Genomic DNA, 8,148 nt, shown 5'->3' with positions numbered 1-8,148 from the left:
TCTTTTGGTCATTATCTTAGACACCCATCCACCCAGTTGGCTCATGGATCTCTCATCTTCCGCTTACTTGGATTTTGGGTTTGTTTTTGGGACAGAGGCCTAAGATTTCAAAAGAAATATTTGAGGCTCCCATTCACCCCCCCTTTGGTCACCTTTTCAGTCCTTGAACAATTCACGTGGCTAGAGCAGGGGGCGCAAAGGGCAGACTAGAACATCAACAATGTGATCACCACCTTCTCTTTTGCACTCAATGAGGTCTACCAGCAGGTCGGGTTACCAACAACACAACTTCAACTCCCACATGCTGGTAAAAACCCCCTTGCCAATCATGCCTCTGACTGAACTGGGCAAATCATCTGAAGTCTCTATGCCACATCACAATTGAGCTGGAATTCCACAATTGTCGACATCAATGATGCCCCTGACAGAAAAGGATTCCACACTTGTTCCCGCAAAGAACGGTAGCGACGGTGAGGAAGCAAAGGCATCAATACTCATGGTTCTATTTTATATTGCTACCTTGCAACAGAAAAAGAAAGATCCTGTGGTGAAAACAGCTACAAATCTGGATGATCGTGAAGTGTCTACTGCTGCTACTCCAGATGATCCTGGTCTCACTACTTCACAAGCTAAGGATGATCCTAGTCTCACTACTTTGCAAGCTTAGGTAGATCTTCCGGTAGCTCCTGCTCCGTATCTCGCTATGTCGGAAGGCTCTCGTGCACCTGCTCCTAGTCTCGCTACGTTAGAAGGCTCTCCTACACCTGTTCTTGGTCTCCTTACGTTGGAAGGCTCTCCTGCACCTACTCCTAGTCGAACTACGTCGGAAGGCTTTGCTACACCTACTCCTACTCCAACTACGTCAGAAGGCTCTACTACACTGGCTCCTGCTCCAACTACGTCGGAAGGCTCTGCTGCACGTGCTACTGCTGCTGCTCCACCTCTAAATAATCATGTATCTCTAGCTCCTGATGACCCTATTCTGTCAACCAATCCTGCTACGTTGGCACCTTCGAATTCCGATGACAAAGAGGTAGAATGTTAAAAAATTCTTTCATTTCCATTGATTGTTGCATTCGATTTGAAAAATAAGTGTTTCATTGTCATGTACGAACCAACTATTTCATTGAGCCTTGTAATAATTTTTGCTTGGGCTTTGTGCTTAGGTTTTAACTATTGGTGATCTGGCGGAGTTTGTACCGGAGTCGAACGAGTCTTATAACTGGTCTAGTACCAATGGGGTGTAGAATGACCAAGCGGATAGGCTGGCACATCATCTTCAAGTTGCGAATGAAGCTAGATCATCTAACTACTCTAAGGGCGTTGAAGACTCTGATTTCCAAGTGTTTGAGTCGACGGAGTGGATTAAGATTACTAGTCTTCTGCCACCCAAAAAGGAGACTTCTCCGACCTCATCATCATGTAATGAGTGATGCTATCAATACAAGGAACCAAATTTTTGATCTCCAATGTTCGCATGATTGAGTAGTTAGCAAATCCAGTCAGGAAAAATGATGTTTGATTGCCAATGTGCATATGAATAAGTAGTAAGCCCACCCAATCGAAGGGAGATTTCTTTGGTTTCCAATGTTGACATGTGTGTAAGTAAGCACATGCAACCGAAGGGAGGGATCTTTGATCTCCAATGTGCGCACGATTGAGTAGTTAGCAAATCCAATCGGGAAAAATGATGTTTGATTGCCAATGTGCACATGAATAAGTAGTAAGCACACCCAATCAAAAGGAGATTTCTTTGGTTTCCATTGTTAACAAGTAAGTAAGCACATGCAACCAAAGGGAGAGTTGTTTTATTTCCAATGTGCACATGATTAAGTAGTAAACACATCCAATGGAAGGCATGGTACAAGGATTTCCAATATTACCGGGATGGTACAAGGATTTCCAATCGTAGTAAGCACACCGAATAGACGAGAGAGGTTTCTTTGGTTTCCCAATGTAAATCTTAATACATATAGTAGTTCTCCATCCTAAATACGCCCTCCGTAATTGTCTATAAGACGTGATATGATATGACACTGTCCCCATTACTACACTTCAAAATAAGTGGAGCAGTACATAAACGGAGGGAGTGGTACCAAATAATGGAATATCCAACTTTTTGAGGGTGTTCTCATGATATAAAAAAGATTTCGAATGATAATTTATTGAATTTGGGTGCAGATTCTCCTAGTTCTACAAATAAATTTTTGGTACAGGTTACATTGATTGTACCAAGAATAAGAAACATCTATGAATAGACTACTAGACATTCCACTATTTAGATTTTTGTCCAACATTTTCTACTAAGCGGAACATCCTTTGATGGCCATTACCTGGCGTGGACCAGCCCCAAAATCTTTCTGGCGCACTTTTCAAATATTCGGATGCCCGAGCCAAGCCATGTGACCAATGTGAAATGCCAATTTTCCTCCCACCCTTCCCAACAACATCCCGTTTCATCCACCAACCATAGTAGAAGGGTATATTGGTAATGTGACAGGGCCATCCACCCAATTGGCCAAATACCCCGTCCCTTCACCTCCTCACCCCCATCCCAAATCTTCACCTCCTCCTCACTGCCATCCCAAATCTTCACCTTCTCACCACCATCCACAATCTTCCCCTTATAGCTGCCATCCATTTCCCATCTCCCTCCGTAAAACCAGGTACAATGTTTTCCTCCCTAGTTAAGCATCCTCGGGGTTGTGATTAAAGTGTTTCCTTGTTTGCTTTTGTTACTACTTTTACTTATTTGTTTGTTTGCAGATCTGGTAGTTCCCATGTATACACTAGTTTGTTTCTTTTACTAGTTTGTCCTTTAGGCTAGTACAAGGTTGGGTAGGAACATCCTATCTTGGATCTTGTTTTGGGGGGCAGTACCTTTATGATTTTACATTAATTTATTTCTTTCACAGTAGTTTGCCCTTTACAAGGTTGGGTAGGAACATCCTTTTGTTGATCTTGTTTTGGCTAGGAACATCCTATATTGAATCTTGTTTCGGTGTGCTCTACCTTTAGAATTTGCAGCAGTTTGTTTCTTGTACAGTAGTTTGTTTCATTTACAGTGGTTGGATAATTTTGCAGAACTTTCTTTCTTTTCCTAATATAAAGAATTAGAGCTCACTCCTTATTAGTAGAAGAGGACTGCATGTATCTTAAGGAACCAGAAGGTACTGTCTTCCCTCGCCAATGGAAAATTCACAAGCATCCTTAAAAATGCAACAAAAGGAAAAAAAAGAAAGGATAGCAATGAAACAAGAAGTGAAGATCTAGATCCAGAGTATGACCCATATTAGGAACAACCTGAATCTAACCAAGAGACATGCAACACGAGGTATTTGTTGTTGCCTACCAAATTTCTTGTATCAGTTATGCAGGATTGCTTCTCATTATTTTGTTTATGCAATTTGTCTAATCAGGTCAGTGATAGCATACCTGTCAGCGGGGGAAGAGGGTTGTCCAAGAGAATTTGGGCACCTGATGCCTCTGATAGTATGCCTCCTAGAGTGACTAGGACCAAGGCAAAGGCATTAGCTTTAGCTTAGGTAGGAGTTTGGAATGGGACGACTCCTGATTCACAAGACTTGCCAACCAAAGGCCAAGCAACAGCCACCCACAGTAAGGACATCATCGACATGACGATTGGCGAAGGCAAGTCATTTGATCTCTTTTTCCCAACGCCAAAAAATTGGAATGTCTTCATTACCAACCAAATCATTATTAACACACACCACCTGTATGACCTAAACAAAATTGTTAGGTGATGCACGCCTTTCCAGAAGAGCACAAGTGCCACTATATTCAAGAAGGTTGGGTAGAGATCTAGACAGGATAAGCATAGGGTTACACACCAAGCTTCCAATCCATGTTCGTGAAGGGCTCAAACGGCCAGAGACACCATTGCAAGTTACAAAGTTTGCATTAGAGGGTGGGATCATACTGCGTCAGCATATACCGATCCTTACTTGCTAGAAGGACTACAAGACCGATGATGAAAAACATCTCAAGAACTACATTGTCAAACTGGTGGTGTGTATATTCAACTCATCTACTACCATAGTTCTTTGCATCCTTTCTTTTCATTGATTTTTCTAACTACTCTTGTGTTGTGCTTCATATAGGGACAATTTGACATTGACACCACTAGTCAACCTGTCATAGAGGCATACACTGACATGCTTAAGTCACAATAGAGACAGGGGGTACCGGCTCAAGAAAAAGTTCTTCAAATGATGTTCCAGCAAATGAAGTCCCAACCAAAACTCCTGTGACCAATCTGAGTGACGACTAGTGGAAAGCTCTAGTTATGATGTGGTCTAGCCGACCTCATAGGGTATGATAGAACTTCAACTTGCCACTAGCATATTTGCATGTACTAATCTGTTCCTCTTATTCATGTATCTTACACAAGAGTTCATTATTGTAAAGGAGAGGTGTACTACAAACACCGGTAATCATGGGATGGTCAGGTACCCTCAGCACACAGGATCTAGAAGCTATGTTGCACAGGCTTATGTTGTGGTAAGCAACTGAACAAGTCATGTTTTTGCTGTGTACTTTATTTGATGAACTTGCTCATGCTCCTTGTTGCAAGCTAACAGTTTATGCTTGTTTTCACATCATATTAGAGGGAGAAGCATGCTGAAGGAGACCTAACTCCAATAGATCTTTTCAAGAAGTTCCATTGCATCAAAAATGGCTACACCGCTCCAGTACAGGCAGCCATTGTATGTACTTGTTTACTTTGCATTCTTCTTTGCAACAACAACACTAGAAATATTTGTGAATACTTTTGTGAGACCTTTCATTTTCTTTCTTTTATTAGGCTCGGATGGAACAAATAGTCACCCAACCTGGGGACAACCAACCAAAGACTACTGCTAAAGCAGTGGCTGAAGTTGTCCAATCTAGAATATTTCGGGAGGTTGCTGGCATTCACCCACCCTCGAAGAAAAGGATGAGGGTTGGTACTGCACTGCAAGTAGAAGAAATACAAGCTGACCTTGAGAGTGAGAATCAAGAGAGGGCACAACTTCGATAAAAGATTGTTGAACAGGAGTCTGTGATGGGTGCACTGAGATTGAGGGCTAAAACACAAGAAACAACATTGAAGTCTCAAACAGAAGAACTCCAAGCTTTGAAGAACACTACAAATGAGTTGCACTCTCTGATTTCTAGCCTGATAAACTTCAACACCAATACAAGCTGGTGAAGTTTTTGTTTGTTGCTGATGAACTTTTGTTGAATATGGCATTGTTGATACTTAACTTGTTGTATGTTGCATTATTGTTGCTGGTGAACTATTCATTGATTGTGATGTGAACAATATGAAAGTTGGAAATGACATGTTTTTATGTTTGTGATGGTGATCAACAGCCAAAATTGAATATATTATTGCGACATGCAATAATGGGCTACTACGAAATGCAATAATGGCTCTTCATTAGATGGGCTAGGGTCCAAAAAAAAGCCCAATTTGGCGTTCAACAAACATTTTTCGACCCATAAAATAGCGCAGAAACCTAAAATGGGCTAAAAATGGCCTAACAAAATTGGGCTCATAAAGGCTCTTACGTGGATTGGGCTTCAATTTGTGATGAACCGAAATCATCATAACACCCTACCACGTCGGAGCCACGTTGGATTCTTGTCCAACATGGCGCAACCTCCGAAACAGTTTTATGATGACATGTGGGATGAATTTTCATTCATCATTATCTTAGTGATGTACCGAAATAAGGAACGTCACTAGTCGCAATTTATGATGCTCGACTACTGACGAAGGGTTTTCATCACTCAGGCGTCATAAATCACGGTTATGACGCAAAAAACGTGTTTATGAAACTTTTTGGTTCATCACTAGTTGGAAGATTTCTTGTAGTGAAGGAAGGGTCAGGCCGATCGGCCTGGACCCTCCTAGGCTGATTGGTCCAGCCTTTTCCTTTGCCCGTTCACCTTCCAATTTAAACCACGGGTCCTCCAGACTATAAATACCCTAAAATTCCATCGAACACCGGGATTGGAGGGGAGATTCAATGCCGAAGGAGCCGAGGAACATGAGGGACACCCATTGACGGAGAGTTGAGGGCCGTGCAATTATCTAGAGGCTAGCTTAGGCTATGTTGTGGCCGGCGTGATCACCCAACGAGGAAGATCTACGCCGTAGTTATAGAGCTAGGATTCACAATTCGCGGGTATGGCCTTGGTGGAGATCTTTTGATGAACAATCATTAATGGTGTTTGCTTATTCCAATCTATGATTTTCTATGATTAGCAATCCATATGCCTCCTTCTATGATTTCTACTGTTATGAGTTTGCTTATTCCAATCTATAAATCTTGTAGATTGCATAGGGTGTTCTTATAGTCATGGTGACTAGATTTTCTTGCCTGATCAATCATAACAGCTAAACATGTGCTTTATGTTCATGCCCTTAGGTAGCATCGTGACAGAATCTGATACTGTGTATGGTGTTGGTTTTCAGGAGTCAGACCAGAAGTGGTGTTTAAAGATGCTTTGAATGAGAACCATGTGTTTACTTGCCATCATGCTAGAGCTATAATGTATGCATAGTCTAGGGTTTGCTCTAGATGAGTTAACTCTTGTTCATATCTGCTCATGCTTCGTATCTACTCATGTCTATTTATCCGTATTCACAACTAACTTGCAACCAAAATCATATTTCCTGATACTTAGTTAGTCTAGATCCTATGACCTTATTTCCACGGATTGATAAAACTTAGGGGAATACTCTAAGAAAAAAGCTACAACTGATCTGTGCACTTGTGGTTCACAAATTGGCGTGCTAACTGCCGTCAACAAGCTTTTCTAGCGTCGTTGCCAGGGAAACAAGTGATCAAGTTTTACATTAACTTTTGCATATGTAGATATTTTTCTTGTTCAGAATTTTATAGTGAATATTTTTCTTGTATATTCTTGATCTTGTATAGTTCTCGTATATGTTTTCTAACCCTAATATGAGATGGACTTGCGCCTCTCGAAAAAGCAAACAAATAGTTTCTTTTCTTTTTGTGCATGGAAAAAAATAAAAATTGCAAGCAAAATCAAGTGAGCAGTTACAACAGGAACATCAACAGTCAAGGACAAAAAACCACCACACATACTCCATTAAAGAATTTAGCAGAACCTCAATAACAAGTAGCAATGGGAGAACAACTCGAGCACAAGCTTAGTGAGCTATGGACACCAAACATCAAAGATCTACCGATCCTGAACATAGCTAAAGTTGAAGGCCCGTTCGAGACAAACACTTCAATCAATGAGATGGTGCAGCACAATGCATTCACTAGTAAGGAGGATGCCGAATCTCTATTTGCAGTCCTTCCTACAGATATGCAACACCTTAAAATTGGACAGTGTCGATGACAATCAGCTACGAGGAAGGCTTTTCCCGTACTCGCTGTTGGACGAGGAACATCAATGGTTTTACACTCTGCAAGCATCAACAGTTTAGAATTGGGAGAGCCTGTCCAAGAATTTTTTAAGAATCGATAAACGAGGTATGCCGTTGTGTCAATTATTTTTAGGACTAATGTTTCTTGGAGATTTGTTTGTTCAAGTAACAGGTGTTGGAAACAACCGTATCAAGAAAAGAGGGAAGATTTAAGAACCTCTCTGCACAAAAGGAAATGATCTGGAGGTGATAAGGACTGGAGGCAATAAGATTAGAAGCACCATGACACTACCAATCTTCCTCAGTGGGATGATCAAGAGCTTCTAATTGACTGATGCAACCAAGGAAGAAGACTACTCAGATCATCGACACAAAGCACAGGAGCCTCCTATAATCCTAGCACCTTGGCTAAAGCAAGAATTATGGAGAAGATGCATGATTGCTGCCATGCTACTCGCTGGTGCAGCAATGGGGATGACCTTGAAGCCAAAGGGTGCGCGACGTAATGCCCCAAAGACCACAAGATTAAGATCATTAAGATCTTCGGATCAATTTACAAGAAGCCACTATTGTCATCAAGATTTTGCATGACCTCAGAAGTAAACAACACAATACTTTGGGATATTGAAAACCTCCATGAAGTTTACATTCCAAGGAATCAAGAAGTAAGGCAATTGGAGATTCCTAGAAGCGGTTATGGCCAAATCATCGAATGTCGTGCGTTCTGAAATTAG

Source organism: Setaria italica, chromosome III (genome assembly GCF_000263155.2).
Source record: "Setaria italica strain Yugu1 chromosome III, Setaria_italica_v2.0, whole genome shotgun sequence".
Classification (NCBI taxonomy): Eukaryota; Viridiplantae; Streptophyta; class Magnoliopsida; order Poales; family Poaceae; genus Setaria; species Setaria italica.
The sequence above is the reverse complement of the archived record's forward strand: the minus strand, read 5'-3'. Positions refer to the sequence as shown.